This window comes from Halyomorpha halys, unplaced genomic scaffold (assembly GCF_000696795.3).
Source record: "Halyomorpha halys isolate HHAL.00 unplaced genomic scaffold, Hhal_1.1 Scaffold358.1, whole genome shotgun sequence".
Lineage (NCBI taxonomy): Eukaryota > Metazoa > Arthropoda > Insecta > Hemiptera > Pentatomidae > Halyomorpha > Halyomorpha halys.
The window spans coordinates 174,936-183,695 of record NW_027105142.1 but is presented as its reverse complement, the minus strand read 5'-3'; the positions used below and the strand labels follow the sequence as shown (position 1 = coordinate 183,695).

Sequence of the window (8,760 nt, the reverse complement as noted above, 5' to 3'; positions counted from 1 at the left end):
CCCGGACCATATTCCATTCATTAATTATAATTATATTCGGCAGATGATCTAAAGTCAAATTGCTGGCTTGTAAAGTTAAAGCCATTTGATAGAGTATATTTAACTTCCATGCTCCAGATTTGTACGGATTAATGGAATATACTAATGAACCTAGTATTGTAAGGTCGTTGGTATGCTTTTTATTCACATCCTCTGATCAATACTTGTGTCCTAAATAATAATGCAACTACGTTTACATGTGTTTATACCTTTGGGTTCTTCCTTTAACTTAGCGAATGCCTCTATATGGATTTTACTTATTTCGCTCAATTCATTAAATGAACTAACGATTTGGGATTCTACTGCTTTCTCATCACAGAATTGAAAATTTGTTAGTAGAATGAATTTTCCTAACTTATCTACTTTGTCTGTCCGTTTCATAAATTATTAAATGCAAATTACGCTATTCTACAACATTCTCAATTTAAATATTTCATACTATACATTTGTTTTCAATAACCTTAAAACGTTATATATATCTCTCAACATAAAAGTCTCATTTTATATCTGAAAAGAAATTTGTGAAGATCAAACTACTTCATTATTTTAAACATTAAGGTGGAACTGATTAATACTATTTTTTTAAAAAATTAATAATCTTCTACTGAAAGAGTTTATAGATTTAATATGAATTTGGTGAATGATATGTGTCCACACATATGTGTCCAAATTAATATTTCTTTTTAATTGCAAAAATATCTTACTTTTAAGCTTGTACAATATTTTATTCACGATGCAAAAGCAAATTTAATTGCTACAGAACATATTCCCATGAAAGTATTTCCTCAGACCAAAGATATCAACATCAACAAAAGTATGTGTTAATATGTCTTTAATCAACATGATGCGTTTAATTGAAATAATGTGTTACATTTATTATACATTATACTCTTCGGTTTACATTTATGTGACGTTCCTTGCTTGAACTGTCGAAACGTTGAATGTTGAGTTAGTTATTGGCTTTTCGAAAGATTCTAGGATTTGTTTTTGGAATATTCCGATACAAACCCTGTATCCTAACAATAAATATTTGTCTTTTTGTTTAATAGTTTTTCTTTATTTTTTTTAGTATTTGCCATTATTATAATTTGTTTAAATATCTAACGATTCCCAAACCTCAAAAGCCGACAGAATTCCTTCCTACTGTTGTCTCTCTCTTTAATCTATCACGGGCAAAATCCTTGAGAAACTCATCTTGAAATGATTGTTCCCATCCCAGATTCTAACCACATAATCCCAGATCACCAATTTGGATTCCGAACATCCCACTCCACTATCGAGCAATGTCATCGGGTAGTTGATGTTTTCTCATCTTCATTGTAGCGTGGAATGTACTACTGGGTGTCCTTCCCAATGTTGAACAGACTTTTGTTCGAGTCTGGTATTCGGGACTGTTATACAAGATCCGTAAATTCCTAATCCCAAAATACTTCCTCATTATCCGTTCTTATGTCTCTCACAAATTATTTAAAGTAAACCACAACAGCTTATTCATCTTTCTTTTCTCAGTCTCCTGGTGTAGCTCAGGCTAGAATACTTGGTTCTATCCTTTACACAGTTTTTACACCTGATTTCCCAACCCATCTTAACATTATTCGCACCACGTTTGCTGATAACATATGTCAATTATCAGTGACCCATCCACTGTATCCCAAACACTCCAATCTCACATTATCACCTTTGAAGAATAGTGTCAAGACTGGAGAATTAAGATTCTGTATCATAGCATTGTATAGATAACATCAAAGTTACAGATAGTATATATTTTTAAGACAGTTTTAAATATCAATAATTAAAGTTTTTAAAAAATAGCATCTAGCACTGATCGTATTTATTTTTAATTCGAATCCATGGCTTAAATCCTCATCAAAGAACTCCGGATAAACTGCCTAACAGAACAGAGATATTTTGCAACTAATTAAAACCCCACGTTCTATCCTTTTCCGGCAAAAATCACCTTCCTAACTAATGATGTATCGCAGAGCTAAATCATGGAGCGGAACCCTCCTGTTCTATATCTGATCGGCCTTCGAACAACCGGGAGTAAAATTTACCGCCTCAGACCGTACCACATGTTCTGCCTACGCACAATTTAATGTGAGAATTAACTATCTTATTCCGTCTCCAGTTAGGTAAAATTATATTTTTATTAACTACTGATGCATACCAAACAATCTATTCCACAACATGCTTCTATTTAAATATTTTACTATAAATAACCTCAAAACGTTGTGTTGTATTCCTTAAGATAAAAAATCACGTTTTACATTCGAAACGAACTTTAGCTCCGTGGTAAGGCATTGTGCTACGAACTCCAAGGACCTGGGTTTGAATCCCATCAGAAAATAATTTTCTGTTTCACTGTAGCCGTGACACAGTCCTGGGGGTTCGTTAGCCCTCTATTAGTCCCTCGGGGTCCACCCATAATTCCTCTGCGGGTTGAACATGATTCTGGCCAGATCAGCTCCTTGCACAACCGTTGGTTTAGCAACAGTACTTCCTCAAAAAGTAATGTACCCCTAACCCTTCATGGGTCGTAGTGATACAGATTTAATTTTTTTTTTTAAAGGTAGTATCGTGCAAATATTTGCAATCAAACGTGACACCTCGCCGTCTTATTTCCACAAATATTCATTCCAAAGCTATGATTAAAGGTTCCGTGGGAGAAGATTTCGGACTTTTCAACAAACATTCCCATAGAAAATATCAGTAAAAATATTTTTCTTTTGATTCCTCTCCCCTTAAACCTAATTCCCGGAAACATGGGACATTTCATCTTCTCAGTGATTTAGTTGTTTACCTAACTCTTTCGATTACTTATGATGATAACTTTGAATATCAACTAGTTCAGCTAGTCTCTTCGCCTATTTTGAAGATATTATCATTTTTTTTTTATTTGTGATGGCTAATATGATCTATGAATCTTGATATATATATATATATTTTATGTTCAAACAATAGCACATACCGTTCCTTACCACCCAACCACCTTACATGCAGTTTTCAAATGATTTGTTGGGAGTTCATATCATTGATAATGTTGGTAAAATCCTTTGGTCATCTTAATAAAATTATTACTTATAAATCATGTTCCAGTAGTAAATTTTCCCCCTTATAGTTCATATTCCGTAATTTATATCTCTTATAGTGATAAGTTCCAATCCCTAGGAACTGAATTCTATAAAAAATTAAAGGTAATACATACAGAAGAAGACATGTGTAAGATAGTTCCCTATAATTTTTAATCATGCTTTTTAAAAAGATGAGAATATCTATTATTTATAAACGGATAAACGTATGTACAGGGAACATAGGGTAGCGAAGTGAGTAAGGTCTTCTAGGTTCGGAATCAAATCTGGTTGTGGCAGATGATTATTTATTCTATTAAATCAGCCGAGGGTTGATCCTGTGGTTTCGGTTTTCCTCCCTCTTAGGGCATACACAGACTCAATAAAATACCCTTAATTGGGGTTCAGCGTAATCTTGGCCAAATTATCTTCTTGCACAATCATTGTTTCGCAAGGACTACTTCCATACTAAGTACTGAAGCCAAAACCCTTCATGGGTTGTAGTAGTATATATAATCACAATATATTCTTTATTTTAGATTAAGATTATTATAGTTTTCTGCCAAATTCCACAATGATCATAATTAATAATGTGGTTTTTTTTTCAGGAATCAATTACCATAGTTTGTTCTTGGCAATCTGAATCAACTTAAGGTTTCTGCTCTGAGCTTTTACATCAAATAGGACAGTGGCTCCCAAACTTTTCTTAGGCTAAACAAATGTTTGGGGCACCTCAACCCAAGATATATATATATGTATCTTATATAATCTATAGTTAACTATTAAGTATACCAGTTTCTTAAGCCATGTAGATAGTGCAGGTGTGATTCAGATTAGAACATCACAGAATTTGTTTCGAGCCCCTCATGGTGATGTGGATCATCAGCATATTAGGCAATAACCTATAATCACTTTTACTTCGGTTTGGTTCTATTGAACGTCGAATTAAAACTTTATTTACACCAACGACCACCTTGGTTAAAGTCATGGCTCGGAAGCCCCTGCAAGGAATTACGAGACTCAGTAGTCTTTCAATCTGCCTAAAAGGTAGAGAAGTGCTTTCTTATTATAACCCACCGTCGGTTCCACCCTTCTCCTCCTTGATAATTTTCTTTCCAGTAACAGGTTCTACTTCAACTCTCACACGCAGATATTACGGCAGAGCTCCTGATACTAAACATCTTCACAGATGAGTCTTCTGTTTCGAATAGATGATTCTCGATAATAGTGTGTCTGGTTTTTCATATGATGCAACATTCCCCACAGTTAAGACTTCGCCAAACCTTTATTACGCATTTTGGATAAGAGTTCCGGTAGGACCGTGAAACTTCAGATATGTAATAACAGCAACTTTGAATATTGTGGCCATCCTTGAAAATTTTAAAAATTAATACTCGTTCTATCAATTTACGTTTTTCTTTCAACCCCATTGAGGAGAGCAGGGAAGGTGTAACCATCCTCTTCTATTCTCCTTCATTTGTTACCCCCACTCTCTTCCTTCTATTTTCCCACCCTTTAACTAACCCCTGATTATTTTATAGCTCTTATATTCTTAAAAGATTTGTCTATTAAAATCACTATTACTCGTGTTATAACCATTAGAATTAGTTCGTTAATTTTATATATCTCAAAAATGCTAATTATATTAAATTTGAGGAAAACATAAAAAAAGATTAGAGAGGTAAAAATAGGTCCAAAGTTAAATCTTTACGAATCGACTATATGGGGCACTTATAGGTTGAAATGTTTTGGCGGGAAATGGGCGCCATATTGCTCTGAAGCCCTGTGCCAGAACCGGTATTTTTATCTTACTATTTACATTGGTAACTCACTTCTAGAAATTTGGAGGACGGAACAGATAAAGGTGGATAGAACGTTCATTCGCTGTTCAATAATAGTGGGAACCGTTCAGGGCGAGGATCGACTGAGGGTGGTCCCCCTATCGTACCCCACTAGGGAAAGACAAAAGCTTGCGGACTTAGCCTTAAACATCGGTATTTTTGGTGGGGCATGCGATGAATGATTTAGGAAATAATATAAGTGTGACGTGTGCCTTAGTACCCAATGTTATAGGCACCCACCAAAAGCGACGCAGGAGGAGATACCGACTGTAAATACACCGCTCATGGACTTGTAAGTAGACACGATCACCTGGAGGGACTACAAATGGGTTACTATAACTGACCTTTTCAGTAAAATAGCACGCCAGGTACGGGACAGATCGGCGTAAGTGGCGTTGGAAGCACTACGTACATGGTTCTAGGTCTTTGGGATCCTAGAGCGAATCTCTTTGAATGGGGAACGCAAATTTGATAACGTTTACGTTCAGGAGGAGATGAAAGCGCTGGAGATGACATGGCACCTAAATATCCCAGGGCATCCTAAAAGCAGGGAGAGGAATAAAAAGGCTCCACGGTACGTTGAGCGATCATTTGACAGTGTATCAGTTAGATAAGGGCCTGGATGAAGCTATGGTGAGAGCGATAGTGGCATACAACCACTGTATCCACTCGGCGATGGGGTACTCTCCCTTTGAAGTCCTTTTTTTGGGCTTCCTGGGCGCAAGAGGGTTAACAAGAATACGGTGACGGGCGGGTAAGGTATCATCAGTAAAGGGGTAGCACTATGGAAAATGTGGGACAAAGTGAGAAAGAAAATCGAGGGAGAAAAAGCTAGGCGCGTGGCGCGTCATAACATTAATGTCCGGGACGTCATAAACAAAGTGGGAATTAGAACTATTGTCTATCGCCGAGTGAGCTCTAACAGAGGCAAGGAGCTCCTGAGATATGAGGACCCATTCAGGGTAATTACAATCAGGGAACACTATCTCGTAACTATAGAAAGTGTCAATTAACCTAAGAAATGGAGAACTGTTCATATTGAGCAACAGAAGCTCCCCATACTGGAGGCTCAGTAAGCGCACTGGAGTTTTCTCATCTCGTCAAATGAGTACATTTTTTTTTTCTTTTCTTTTCTTTTTTCCTTTTCCGAAATTTTCGTTATTAAAACGTGTCAGGTGTATTGTATAATACAATACTATATATAATATTGTCATTGGTGAGTAGAAGTATTTTTTTTTTGTTATCAAAGGGAATTGTTTGTATAGTTTTAGTAACTATTAAGTTAGAATTTAGACTTATGTATATTTTATGTTTGTTATCTTTGTAGGATCTATACGTATATATTTTTTTAGAGAGTTTTACTTTAGCTTGATTTCTTTTAATGTACATTGTCTGTTATTTTGTATATATTTTTTTTGAGTTTACGAAACCTGTTCATAAACTGATAGGTGGGAATTATGGTATAATGAGGCATACTATTGGTCTTAATCCTAACTTCCCCTATAAACATCAATATAAATTGCATATAAAAATAATTAAGAAGAGCAGTAAAGTAGTGTTATTTTAACCGTGTGAGTTTGTTCCCCGCCCCTTTTTCCTTAATTCCCCTTTTTTTTAATTTTTTTTTTTTTAGTTTTCAGTGCTCGAATTCCCTTAACTAATAAAAATTACAACATTGATTGCTCTCAATTATTTTCCGATAAATTTAGAATAAAAATGCACCTTTATGAATTTTGATGGCTTTAGATCTTAGACGATTTTATTACTTTAAATTACTATAACTTAAACCTAAGTACTAATACTTAGTATTTAGTACTTGAATTTCTCTATTTTTGACTGGATTTTTATTAAATAATTTTATTATACGTCTGGGTAAAAATAAAGACACATTTACGTACATGTTTTTTGTCACATAAAAATTCAATCCTGGTTATGAAAAACAAAACAAAAAAAACCGTATAAAAATAACGAAAAATTCAATCAGATCAGTCCCACACAAACCCATAAAGAGCTTAGAGGTAAGTACTGTTAGGAATACTAGATTTGAGAACTAGGAATTTAATTGTGTGATAGTTTATTCACAATTAATACCACAGTAATTTTTACAGTGCTTAGTTACTACTTAATTTAGATTATACCGCGAAATCAGTGAACTTTTATTTAAGTATTAACGTCGTCAGTTCAAGAAATTGGATCTGTCTTGACGTATTATTTTTTCCTAGAGCAATTAAAAAATATATATCTTTATGTTTTTAGTGATGTTTATTATAAGAAAATTAAATTTCATATCATCATATAACTTTAATATTGTAATATCTCAACTTCCTCTCACTTAATGGAGTTTCATGTTTATTAATTTAATCATTCTTGATTTCCGATTGCATAATAAAGGATAACTGAATAGGTTGTACATACATAACTACTTGTTATACTTAAAGTTGCTTGAATGGGCGTTTTTCGTAACATATAATTTATTCGTTGGGTATGTTTTTTTTTTTTGTAAGTATGGATTTGAATATTTCGAACAAAGTGGAATGGAATTATATTCACAACATGTTCTTTGTGTCTTTTTCTCTACATGTTGCGAAAATTACTGGTCTAGAAAATTTATCCAGCAGTTGAATGTTTTTTTGGTTTTAGTTTGAAGCAGCTGACAAACACTTTATAGCTTTGTCTTGCTAGCCTATCAATCAATCATTTATTTGTCAAAATTTCTGCAGAACTTGGATGAGGGAACTGATATCATTTCTTAAATGTTTGTACATGTTCCATACTTGATATGCTCAACCCTTCCTCTTTGAGATTTCTTTTTTTATGAACGCTATGAAACCAATCAAATAATAGTAATTGTGAAGGAATACTATTTTTCCATTTATATTATTAGTACTATTATCATTAGGATAAATAGTCAATATGAACTCCATTCATAATGTCAGTTTTTCTAATTGATGGTAGGAACTCCTGAAATAACAATAATGGTATAGAGATATTAAGCTAAAAATAAAAAATTGAAATATTAATCATTTTTTATTACTTATGAGCATAAATTCAATTTTAAAAAATATATAAAATTTAGTACTGTAGACATATTAAATGTACCAGATTAAAAAAGAAAAAAAAATGGAAAAATTTCTTCATTCACACACATTTATATAAATATATGTGTGGGTGTGTTAATAAGTAATAAATAAATTTTAAAAAAAAGATATAATTGCAATTATTTTTGTATGCATTTTATGGGAAATTTTAATGTTTTAAGAGTTGAAATAATCAATGACATCTTACCATAATCACCACAATTAAATGCTAGCATAATTCTGGTTTAGCCACATCGGCACGTCCAAAGAGCGGAGATTCCAGTCCGCACTCCAATAGAGCCCGCACTTGAATGGCACCCCCTACCCCTGGCTAAGCTTACCCCCTCCCCACATCTTTCGCCCCTAGCTATATTCTTAATCTCTAGGGGTTGATTTAGTTTTTGACTTTTTAAGAAAACATATATTCATACTTATCCCTATGAAAAGAAACAATAAACTACTGAGCAACTGTAGATGAAATAAATGTTATCGGTTCATTAATTTATCAAAATCAACCGACTCAAATTTCTTAGACCATTAAACTGATGCCCTTCATACGTCATCATATAAATAAATTAAGAAATTTTACAAATTAAATTAAATAACAATTTTCATTGAAGTTGATTATTACGTATCTTTCTGTTAAAAGAACTTTTTTTTTTTTCTAACCAACTATGGAATACGGTTTTATGAATGCAAAAGTACGAATTTGTCTAAAATCCATGCTTTAGTGTT

At 33.5% G+C, this 8,760-nt stretch overlaps 1 long non-coding RNA gene across 1 annotated transcript in view; it reads right to left on the bottom strand.

The window, feature by feature from the left end:
• Positions 1-8,326, bottom strand: part of LOC136796098 (uncharacterized) — a 315,918-nt gene extending 307,592 nt beyond the window's left edge. The window contains exon 1 of the long non-coding RNA XR_010843798.1: positions 8,234-8,326. This is a non-coding gene — a long non-coding RNA (uncharacterized lncRNA). The remainder of the gene's footprint in view (positions 1-8,233) is intronic.
• Between the last annotated feature and the right edge of the window lie 434 nt (positions 8,327-8,760).